At 36.7% G+C, this 12,482-nt stretch overlaps 1 long non-coding RNA gene across 1 annotated transcript; it reads right to left on the reverse strand.

The window, feature by feature from the left end:
* Positions 1 to 1,117: 1,117 nt before the first annotated feature.
* LOC140224751 (uncharacterized) lies at positions 1,118 to 6,710 on the reverse strand. The gene is made up of 2 exons (XR_011900003.1): positions 5,497 to 6,710; positions 1,118 to 1,482 (listed from the first exon to the last, which is right to left on the reverse strand). It is a non-coding gene; the product is annotated as an uncharacterized lncRNA (long non-coding RNA).
* Between the last annotated feature and the right edge of the window lie 5,772 nt (positions 6,711 to 12,482).

Here is a 12,482-nt window from a genome sequence, read left to right on the forward strand (position 1 = left end):
AACGTGAAACTGAAATCATTAAAATAAAAAGTTACTCCATTTGATAAACTGATCGATATGTCCATTAAACGGACAAAGGTAACGTCTTAACGATTTTCATCTTGTTTTTCCGAATCCAAGATCTTTAATCAAGGAATATGTTTACAAGAACCGTGACAGAAGAGATCCACTTGTTTTTGTAAATTTATATGTTCAAATCTCGAATCTGTTTCGTTTCGTAGCTCCTCTATAAAAAGGAACATTTCTAAGTACAGCAACAACATGATACCAAAAATTGACACGTTCTGTAAACTTAGTTTTCACATTTATTTAATATCTAATTTTTCCTTAGAAAAGTTTTACAGTTAAATACAGCTTAACAAAACCATCCAACTTCGCCTCATATTGATTACAGCGCGTTTTAAGCGTTGTTCATGACATTTCCTTTTAACTTAAGCGAGAAAGAGGCAGTTTTTCTATGAATCACAGTTCGTATGAGATCTTCGTAAATGGAATAACTTTGAGTCAAATACAATCATTAAACAAGGACAAAAAGTGCAGAATAAATAAGGGTTTGTGTGCACCGTAAGGTATTATTCAGTAATGAATTTATGAAGGTTCTGAAGAGCTGAATGAAGTCATGGGTTACAGGTGCCAGAAACTCCAAATATTCCGTGCACTTATGGAGGTGTACTACAGTCTTTTTCAATGCAAAAAACCATGTTTCCAACTTCAACTCATAACAGTTAAAGAATGAGGTAATAATAGAAAATTTTAGTATTTTAATTGTATAAAGAGAAAAATAAACTTCAATTTCAAATTGCGGCTCGGTTCTAGGATATTACGTTTTTTTTGTTTTACTAAAAGTATAAAGAAAAGAACAAACAATTAAAACAGTTTAAAATGGAGACTATCGAATTTAGATAATATGACGAGTGAAGCAAAAGCATAGTCATGGCAATCAGATCTGATGGACTTTGATGACAGAAAATAAAACTATAGCATTTTAAAACCAACGATGTTTATCAAAGATGTTGCCATCTTTGTATCATCGATAAAACCCGGCTAAAGTTTTACTTCCGACCGTCATAAGATTGCTATGCATTATGCTAAATTTTGCACTCTAGGTAGGTAGGAGGTAGAGCTTGACTAAATTTTATTCACTGTGTTCAAAATTCGGCGTGAGTTGCGTCATGGTAAAGGCTACAAACAAAATACGTTTGCTGCAGTGGGTCCTTTATCGCTGGAAACGACTTCAAACTCCACGGCCTGACCCTCGGTCAAAGTTTTGAAGCCATCGCACTTGATCGCTGAGAAGTGACAGAACACGTCTTTGCCACCGTCGTCTGGAGTGATGAATCCGTACCCTTTGGAGTCGTTGAACCACTTAACTTTCCCCTTCTGCCTCCCTTGGCAATCGTATTCCGGACAGAAAACAGCGAGGAGGGACAAGCACAAAATGACTGCTACGTTCTTCATTTTCCTTTGGTTTTTTGGGATGATCTGAAACATGGGAAAAATTAACGGACGTTGAAGTAACCTCTTCCCTTTTCAGTAAAAAGCTTTAATTTGTAATTGTCCCGAGTGAGCTTGCCATTTCATGATGATACCACTATTCGACCGCGCAGGAGCTTATATTGCCTACACTAAAAATTGAAGGCAAACTGATATGAGGTTAAAGTACTCTCTTCCCGTTTAGTAAAATTATTTTATTTATACGTGTCCCGAGTAAGTTCGCCATTTCACGATAATACCACTATTCGACCACGTGGGAGCTCGTATTGCCTATGCTAACATTTGAAGGCAAACTGGCATGACTTCAAAGTGGATTCTTCCTCTTTAGTAAACATCTTTTTGTTTCAAACGTGGCAAAAAACTGGACTACACTCTGCAATGTAAGTAGTGTCAATGTTTTCAAATCATCCATAAAAGTGCGCATCTTTGTAAAGAAACTAATAACATATTATTATGTTATTTCTGATGATGAGCCAGAGATGGTGGATTTCTAAATAATAATAATAAGAGGGGGAAAATGACAGACCAACAAAAAAGCAAATACGATTGAACCGTAATCGGAGATAATTTTTGACTAAGTATAAAAAAAAACCTAATGATTTTCTCTTGATCTTTTTATTCTTTCTCCACTGCAATTATTTTTAAATCCGTAGGGTAGCGTTAGCCTATTTGTAATTATAGTGTACCGCGTCCTTTAAGAAAACTTTGGAAAATGGAGGGAAAGTGGTAGTCAGAACCAAAATTGCATTATTTTTATGAAAGTTTCTTGCGCTATGTCATGGAGCGTTGTGAGGGGTGGGTAGGATTGAAACAACCAAATTATGAACACCGTACATAAATTAATAAATAAAAAAAAACAGTGGGAATTTTGATATGCGGTAATGGAGATACGGGTTTTGCTGTTGTTGTTTTTTTCAAACTTATATGCTTTATTGAAACATTTTCATGCAGAGGACGATGAACGTAACAAACAAATCAATAGGAGCGCCTAACCTCACTGTTAAACACATGTATTAAGCATTGATTAGATAAGAGGTGAACGACAATGTTCGTAGACATTTGTTTGAATAATGTCGATGATAAATTTTTTTTATCATCAATGACTAATTTTTGAACCTCTCGTATGATCTGTCACTTTTTATTACATGGAAACAGAAAAGAGGCCTGTAAAACAATGACATGATTCATACATTGTTCCTTCGTTTTTCTTGAAAACTTAAATGATTGAAATAGGAAAAATGCAATTCCCGAGCATAGTTTCAAAGTCCACCTCGAAAAGTTTCAAGGTTAAATGTCTTATCAAGAATATGACGTCAATTGCTCAATAGCTTGAGCCTGCCAAATAATATGACTGTCAAGGGAGACAGGAACCTTTGTGCCGGACTGCAAATTTCTCAAGGAAGCAATTTTTTCGAAGTTGTCTCGAAACACTGAAATTTGAATGGTGAATGAGAAACAAAAGTATTGTAGAGCAATTCAGCTTTTTTTTGCACAAGCACAGAGAGTAAAATCACATTTAAACCTGGAAATTCCAAGACCCTGAACACAAAAAAACTATCTCAAAGGGAAAATTCCATTTCATATTGAACATTGAAGTATTTAGTCGAAGTTACCGAAGTTTTTGGTCTTAGGGATTGAGCCTCAGTCCAGCTAACCGTAAATTTTTCAAGGCAAGTTCAGGCTCGTATTTTTTAACCGAAGACTTTGGCTGTCTGAACCAAAGACTGAGGTTATCGGAATCAATGTTCGGTTTGTGCGACCAAAATCTTTAGTTACCTGTACCGATAACTTCAGCGTTTTATATGAAATGAATAGCCTCAGTTCAAGTAACCTAATTTTTTTCTCAGTGTTGACTGTTTTTTCCCCCTAAAAGTCACGTATTTCATTTCAATTTTACATTTTTCAAATTGAAGCACTGCACATTTATTGTCTGGATTTTTAATAACTCAAGCTGTTTTTCTTTGCCTTACTCGGATGAACAAAGAAAGCATTCATGTGCTTCAATAAACTGAACTTTTTATGTGGGATGTGTGTGCATCCAGAATCAAAATAGCACCTTAAAAAGAGCAAGAAAGAAAATGAAACAATAAAAATTCAAATCAGACTGCGCTAGCAACACAGCGTGCTTTTTGGGCCGGCCTCAGTGAGACAAGAGAGAACTTTCGACTTAACTTACTTTAATCCTCTAAATGCCCATATGTTTTAGCCAAAGAGGATTTTCGGATTTAAAGGCTTTGCGCTGAGTCGCTGAAATTGCCCCGACCCTAAGAGAACGACCTATCGGCTGGCAAGAATCGTTAAAGCGAGATGAAAGCCGGGATATAAAATAAAATGTTATAGACCCGCGGTGAGAGGAAGGGATGGGGATGGGGTTGAGGTTGAGGTAACTGGGAGACTCATCCCTGTTTGTGGTCGTAAATTGAGGTAATTATCCTTTGACATGATTTCACGACGTTCTTTTAGCGCACGTGGATTCGTGCACTGTTGCCATAATCTGTATCAAAATCGGTTTTTATAACAGTTATTTCGTAGAAAAAATTATATTTTAAAAAGGCAACGCTGATTTTATTGCTGCGCTCACGAGACCATCCACAGCAGAGTAACGCGGCTGTTCAATCGTGAATCGATCATGGGGGTCATTTCAGGAGGGTTTCGTCATTCATCCTGTAAACTTGGAACTTTCATGCTTTATGAGACAGTACTTTTAAGCAAAACTGAGAGGTTCGGTAAGGCTCGATGGTTATTTTGGTATAGTTTTGTAGGTACCGAAACTTACAAATTTAAAATAATGAAAATTTATTCCAAAAGTTTGAGTGCACAGTTTAGGAAATAAGGAGACTAAGTGAGGTTTCAAAGATAATTTCAAGTCTTCTAAAATTCATAAATAGTATGAGAGTGATTTTACAGGCAATAGTGCCGAACGGTGTCTTCCACTGAATGCTGCAGAAGCACCAAAATGAAAAATACAACTATTTGAACTTCCGAGTAGCTATTATTGCATATTAATCGAATTGAAGGTGAATCGTATTTCTTGCTCCTAAATCAATTCACCCGGGCTCAATACGTGTAAATGATACTCTCAAATGTATGGTGCAATTGTCTTAACCCCTGAGTGGCTCTAAATATATCATCATAGGATATGAAAGCGCGATAATAGTAGTGCATGTGATTATGCTCCGTGCGAATCACGCGTTAATTGGACGTGTTTCTATCAAACGGAACTATGTGCATTAAGACATAAGCCCTGAGACGCATGAGAATATATACATAACAGGGCTCACGTCATAATGCACATAGTTCCGTTTGATAGAAATAGGTCCAATTGACAGTGATGTATATATATTTGAAACGGAACCAAGTCACATTTTAAGAAAAAAATTAGGTAGAACTGCAGGAGTAGTTGTGAGCTTAAGTAGCAGCACATTTTCTCATCAGTTAAAAATCGAGAAGAAATATTTTGGATGAGGAAGTAAGAGTAAAAAGTATTTCTAGCATTTAGTCTAATGGAAGAACGGAACTGAAAAATCATTTTTTCTCCATTCCGTCTTGATGTATTTTGGTTCCTTTTTATTGGTTCACTTAGAGCACAAGAAGATTTTTAAAACATTCAAAATTTCTCATTGTAAGATTGGTATTTCAAAAATACACATGCGTTCATAAAATATGTATCTCAAAATGCATTTTTACATCTGCTCCGTCATCATTAGCTTTATTGATTTGGTCAAAGTCACATTTCGTCTCATCTTTGACTGTCTGTGAACTCAGCGGTGGCATTATCATTCAGAAAAATCATTCAACGTTGAAAACGCATTTTTGTAATTTTCTCTCTCAAGACTCATGGTACAATGTTGAATGGACTTAAACAAATTTCAGGCCTATTTTAATCAATACGTCATGTAAAAGCCGAAAATTACGTTTCCAATTTATGTAAAAAGAGGGAAAGAATAAATACCATGCTAATGTAACTTACGACTAGTGTAGAATAAGGAAACACTCACTTACTTCAAAGAAAAGAAGCTTGACTTCAGCTTTGATTTATAAAACGTGTTCAAACTGATGGGACACACCACGACAGCAACAACTGCAAGACGCAAGAGACCCACGTGGACTTTTGATATTTTTCGAAAGCTCTCAATTATGGACCACACAGCACTATCAATCGAAAGGAGCCCCTTATCATTTCTTCACGCTTGTTTTTTAGATTTTATCACTCGTTAATCTACTCCTGACATCATTTGATAAGTAATTGTGCCTATTCCTCGATTCTAGCTACTTTGTGTAGATTTTTCAAATTCAAAAATTTGGAATCTTATACATTTCGACGGACCTTACTTCACAATACGAGATTTATTCCCAGATTACGGATGAAATATAATCCCCCCACCCTGCCCCTTCTGAAAAAAGTTATCCTCTGCGATTTCTACGATATTTTTATCTTAATTTTACCTAGGTACCTTCCTTAATACATTTTTAACCCCCATCATCTGTAAAAATTTCTACCTAAATTACCGCTCTTAAGTGTCTTAGTACCTAACTTAAACAAAAAAAAAATCGATACAAGCAACGTTTTTCAAAGATATTTTTGGACTTAAATTGAAAATGAATAAGTCTTTGATTTTAAGAGGGCTACCTTACGTGGCGATTATCTCACAACCAATTTTTTTCATGAAATTGATCTGAAAAAAGAAGAAAAAGGGGGGAAAAATAATGAACCTTATGCTGTGCGATAAATTTCTATGTAGGAAAAAATTATGGGAGACAAGTAATTTAGTCCGTTCAATGAATCCATGCCAGGCATTGGCACGATTAGACCCAGTGATTTTTACAGTATTTGGTAAGATCCTTTCCCACAGCCTTTTTCTGTCCACTTCTGCACCAGACATTTTCTCACGGAGCACCACCGCAACCCCTGCGTGGAGAAACTGAACGAAATTTAAACCTCTTAAAAGGGGACACGCCATTTTTTCTTCTCTAATTCAGGGACATTTTTTCGACGAAAGGTGGTTTTTGAGGGAGCTGGGAAAGAAAGATTCAAATCTTTCCAGATAAAACCGCCCTGCAGCGTGAGGCTCTTCTTTCGATCAATGTTCAAACCAACTAATCAGGAAGGTTCCAGTGGCAACTGGCGAGGTTAATGATCGATTATATTATCGATAATTCCCCATTTGAATCTGCACTAAAGAATCGATAATGAAAGTGTTCGTTGTGAACACTCTGTTTCAAAGGCGTGGCGTGAATTGCGATATATCGATTGTTATGCCATTTAAACCTATGAAAAAAGATCGATTATCAGGGTGTTCCCAGCGAACACCTTAGTAATCGATTTTTTACCATAGTTTCAAATGGCGAGATATGGATAATCGATTATTCACGCCACGCCACTGCTCCGTTTATCGATCTTTTTCCACAGGTTTCAATGACAGATCAATCGATACATCGCAAAGCATGCCACGCCACTGAAGAGTTCTAGTTCTTTATAGTGTTGTCAACAGGCTTGAGTGGGAAGAAAGTAATTAAATCGATTTCTGTCAGACTTCTGTCAGACGGGCGTAAGTCTAAAAACTCATGAGCCTTGGCTTCCGCAGGACGCTAGTTGCAGACGGCTCATGAGTTTTTGTACGTACGCCCGTTTAACAGAAACCGATTTAATTCTGTTACTGTTTGCGTTGACATAATAATAAAAAAACTGAAAAACTCCTAGAATCAACCGCAAAGTTACGTCAATTTGTGTTTTCGCTCCCTGAAGTTTTTAATTTCCTCTTTCAAGGTATACACTGAAAAAAAAAAGAATTTTAAATTTGCCGCCAAGAAGTATTTTTTCTTAAATCAAGAATTTTGCTGCTTAATATAAACTATTTTTCGGCTGAACCCAAGCCTCAATTTCCTTGCATTAAGAAAAATTCAGCTTATATCAAGATTAAAAAAAATCTTGGCGACAAATTAAAAAATCATCATGCTTGAGCCAAGCACATTTTTTTTCAGTGTCTAGTGAGGAAGCGCAATGTTAACCAATTTTTTATGATGTTATAAAAATTGGCAATGCAAATAGTGTCGTTTTCCATCTAAATGGTTCATTTGGACGCGATGGCGGTCATATTATTGACTCTGCAAACGACACAGCCTTTCAATCAAATGATGAAATTCACTAAATGACTAATTTCCCTGATGAGGAGTTCGCGGTATGATACAGTGCATTTCGCTGTTGTCAAATTTGAGAAAAAGTTACCGTCTGCCGATATGACGATGCCAAGCAAGCAAGCCGGGGGCGAAATGTAGACGCAATAACTGAAATTAATGAGGGCATTTGCCTTTTGAGCAGTGATTATTCGGTACTTTTGCACCCGCGAAGGGAATTTCAAAGGCATTTGAGCGCCCAAAAATAAACTCCATAGCCACGTTTGATTTACCGAGGACAGCTTTAATAAAGTTTCAACATGTTTTAATAATTTTAATCATGAATTTGGCCTTATTAGAGAAAAAACGGCCATACCTGACTGTGTAGGGCAGCTCTAAGTAAAATAAGCCTAACTGCATGCATTTCAGCAAAGCTTTGGCTATAGTGCGCTCTTTTGTGAAAATGGTGGCTTTAACCAAAGGTAGGGATGAGGCGTTTTTCCTATCAGCCTCTCCCAAAACCAACCATGCGTTCAGACGGATTCAATCGAAATGATCTTATAATCACATCGAAGCGTTGCCTAATTTTTTCTGATGTTTTATTATTTCAACTAAGCAACACCGAAACTTGACTTGTGAGTACATTCTCCATTGTCTAGAGCAAATCCACAAACAGCGATTTAAAGATAAATAGCATAGTGCTTTGTTGAAGAAATGAAGCTCAAGAGAAAATTGGTTGTATTTCTGCCAAACGGTTTCTCTACAGAGCTCACGTCATAATGCATATAATTCCGTTAAACACATCAAATTAAACTAAAATTTATCGCTCAGTTCAGAAACGACGCACGCACCTTTAAGTTCCCTATGAAAATACGTGTTTTAATAGATGAGACAGAGTTGATATTTCATAATTGCAAAATGAAGTCCTGGGTGTATCTATGAGAAAAGGAAGTATGAAATTAAGAATTAAATCAAAAGGAACTATGTGCGTAGAGTGTACGATGTACGTGCTCCATGGCTCCTGCTCTTTATTTTACTTTGCACAAGCATAAATACGCCCAATGGGACGTATTTATGCTAAAAGGAACTATGTGCTAAGGATGTATGTGGAACATAGTTCTTTGTAGCATAAATACGTCCAATTAAGCAACGTGAAATGCAGTCAGACTGATTCCAGTTAAATCAGTCCAATTTATACAGCGTAATCCAAAAGTTCCGCACCATCCTGTAGCCTCTCGTAGGGATCTTTGGTCTTTCCAGGGTATTCCCCTCAAAATTTTAGGGGGTCCCAAAAGTCGTTGCCTTTACCTAGAAGGACTCACAAAATTTTTAGTCTCTACCTCAATTCTGCAGTGCTAGGGAAAAACGCCGTATGCACTCTAGGCGTTGCCAAAGTTCCTTTGATAAAACACGAATTTCTCGGTAAACTTATGAATTTTTTTCTTCTAATTTTTCAGATAATTTTATTCGCAATTTCACTTGAAGTTCCTGAAAATCTCAAGAAAAATATTCATAACGTTCCGCAAAAAATACTTTTTATCGAAGGAAATTTGGCAACTCTCGAATGTTCATACGGCGTTCTTCGTTAATACGGCAGAATTGGTTCAATAATTACTGGGTTCATATGATGTTGCGGGGCTTTTGATTACCCTGTAGGCGGGCCATTTACAAGGTTAAGAAGGGACTCCTGTTCAAGGTCCATCCCCGACGCAGAAATTCGAACATTAGTCCAATTTTCGCGAAACTAATACGAAGAGTCAAATTTACTCGGCGGAGCGATGCAAATTGATGCGATGAGCCACGGCAAAAAGTTCGACCGTCTGAACCGGGCTTAAAACCTGTTCATGGATATTGACAGTGCTTGCTTTCCTTCAATCTAGAAAGCGACCACAATCAGTACACGTGTGCATGGCGCGCCGACTCTGGAGAGTCAGGAGTAGGCATAATTTAACTACATTTTGCAATTAATGAATAAAGGAACTACAATTTCTGGCTTAATTTAGGAACAACGTACGTGCCATTGGTTTCCCTATGCGCATAAGTGTTTCTGCAGATTAGTCAGATATTTTTGTTCTTAATTGCAAAATGTGGTCCAATTTAACGCTTTAGATTGAACCATGAAACAGGGTACAGAACTAAGCACCAGAGTATATCACTCCCAAACCAAGTATCTTGTTTGTGGTGTTCAAACATTTCCGCCCCCTTTTTTATTTTTTAAGGGAAAACGATTTAACATATATTGCTTGAAATTTTCACGAAATGTTTTGTCGAGAGAAGAATAATCACGGAAGTTTTCAAAAGTTGACGTTGAGTAGTATTACAATTAAAAGAGTAAAGTATGACAGGAGGTCTGCAACGTTGCGAACCAAGACGCGTGGTTTAGATGTTCATATTATATCCTCATAAAAATTCTACGTCAAATATGACAGACGCATGAAAGCAAACAAAATGGAACAAATACAACCCATAAAGCTAGAAAATGCTGGTTTTCGTCTACTTTAATGCACAGTTTCCCCTCACCTAAAACCTTGAGTCTGGCTGAGCCAAATCAAGCACCTAAATAAAATGATGGTGTATTTTACGATGAATAAATTACTCCTGGGTGCTAACTTTTTTTAGGACAAAATTAAAGAGGCCTTGTAACAGAAGAGGCAGGACTTTGACCTGCGTTGAACATGGGTTTTTCGTGAGCGACACTTTCCGATGCTACTCTGGCATAAGAACGTATATCTCAATTTTCGCATGAGCTCCAGGTAGCATGGATTTATGTGTAAAAATGGGCTCGAGTGAAAATTAAGATACGCCCTTGCAGAAAGGCGACTTTCTGAGTTAATTATAGCAGTTTTTGATATGCTAAAAGCCTTACTAGTTGGCAAGGCTTTTTATTCCTTAAATGATTTTTTTAATAATATTTAACTGTAATTTACTATACCTTTTATTTTATTTTGTAAAATTGTGTAATATTCTTAATGCCTCCCTGTGTTCTTACGTACCTATATTATATTAATGTGTAATATTTAGGGGGGGGGGGGGGGTTGACAAGTATTATAGCCACAACGTGTGGCATTTATGTACATGAATTGGACTGCATTTTGCAATTTGGAACTATAAATTCCGGCCCGGTTTAAAAACAACGTATGTGCCATTAGTTTCCCTGTACACATACGTGTTTTTTCAGATGAGCCAGAATTTATATCTCCAAATTGCAAAATGCAGTCCAATTATAAATAAATAAATAAATAAATAAATAAATAAATATGTTCTATATGTTTTCCGTGAAATTGTGATGGGGGAACATATGGATTGCATTTTGCAAAAAGGAACCAGGAGCATTCCAATGTCGCTAAGATTGTGCAACTTATTTCACCTTGCAAATATAAACAGATCATCTAAATCAATTTTATCTTAACTCCCAATAAACTATAAATTAGAGACAAAAATTACCTTTGTAAATTTAATTTTTTTTATGTTTCCAGTAAATTTTTGCACAGAATTTAAGTTACACAATCCTAGCAACGTTGGAATGTTCTTGGTTCCTTTTTGCAAAATGCAATCCATATTATCTCAAGGTCTAATTCTTATCAAGTCTTGTGGCTATTTAAGAAGAACACGAGAAAAAGAAAAGGAGCGGTTGAAATTCTTCTCAATTCCCAAGAAATACGCGATTATCCGGGAACAATTCAAACTCGTGGTCACCGGTACAAACATTCCTCTCTGAGCATGAAGAATGACGCTTGGATATACGTCAAAAGATTGAAAAGTTCGGCGCATCCCTTGTACCAGCGCTAAAACTTCAGATGTGACACTTAGAAGGTCGGAAACTGCATGAAAGCGTTTACGTGTCATGTGAGAGAAAGAGTTGCAGTATTTTTATCACCCACTGTTGATATCCGTCCTCCAGGTTTGAAACTTGAAAATTCGCGACGCCATACATAAAAGTGTAATGAGGTAGATCTACCAAACTTCAGGTCCACGTTTTGCCACCTTAACTGATATATTAAAGAATCATAAACATCAAGAATGTATTTTTTACTTAGAACCGTGCACTGTTATCGCCCCTGTGGTGTATATCTTACTTTCGGAAGTCAACACCTCAATTCACTTCATGTATACAGATGACTTTATGCTTGAGCAACCACTGTCTGGCAATCCAGACATAATTTGCAAAAGCACGTCTAGCAAAGTGCTCAACTTGAGATTCATCAGCAACAAAGACATGAAGACGGAGCGCTAAAAGCCTAAAATGAAGCTTCTTTTCAATCACCTCTACTATTGGCTAGAGGATTGGCGGCGAAATCGGGACAAGTTTGAAATTCAAATGTAGGGCGGGAACTGAATAAAATTGCGGAAACATAGTATTCTAGGTTGATTTTTGCCCAAATTCACTTACCAACTTATATTTTTTTAACTTTAGGTTAGTTTTGGTCCTTCGTTCGACCGATAAATTTCATTTAGGAGTAACGGTCATGTTTGAACCGGCAGAACCACCATAAGCAAAAGAAAAACTAACTTTGTCTGAGATTACTGCCTGTTACCGAGAAAAAGTTAGTGTATTATAAAAAGTCGCAGTCCCAACTTTCTTAATATATTCGTTTTAGGCATTTAAAATTCGTTTCGAAGAAGAAATGTAGAAAAATCAAGAGGACAAGTTCAATTTATTTTATTTTTGAAGCCAAACAACAGCTTCTCTCAAAATTTTCCGAGAATTTGCCTAAATAATTTCAAAACAGAAGATAATAGTAACAAAAAGTAACCCCCGGCAACTGGGGCTGGCGACTCGTATAACAACCACCCATCTGTTAAATACAATTCTAGCTGAAGCGCACTAAAGCTATGCATTGATGACTGCAAAAATGTTAACGGAAATCGAAAAG

The sequence above is a fragment of the Bemisia tabaci genome, chromosome 6 (genome assembly GCF_918797505.1).
Source record: "Bemisia tabaci chromosome 6, PGI_BMITA_v3".
Classification (NCBI taxonomy): Eukaryota; Metazoa; Arthropoda; class Insecta; order Hemiptera; family Aleyrodidae; genus Bemisia; species Bemisia tabaci.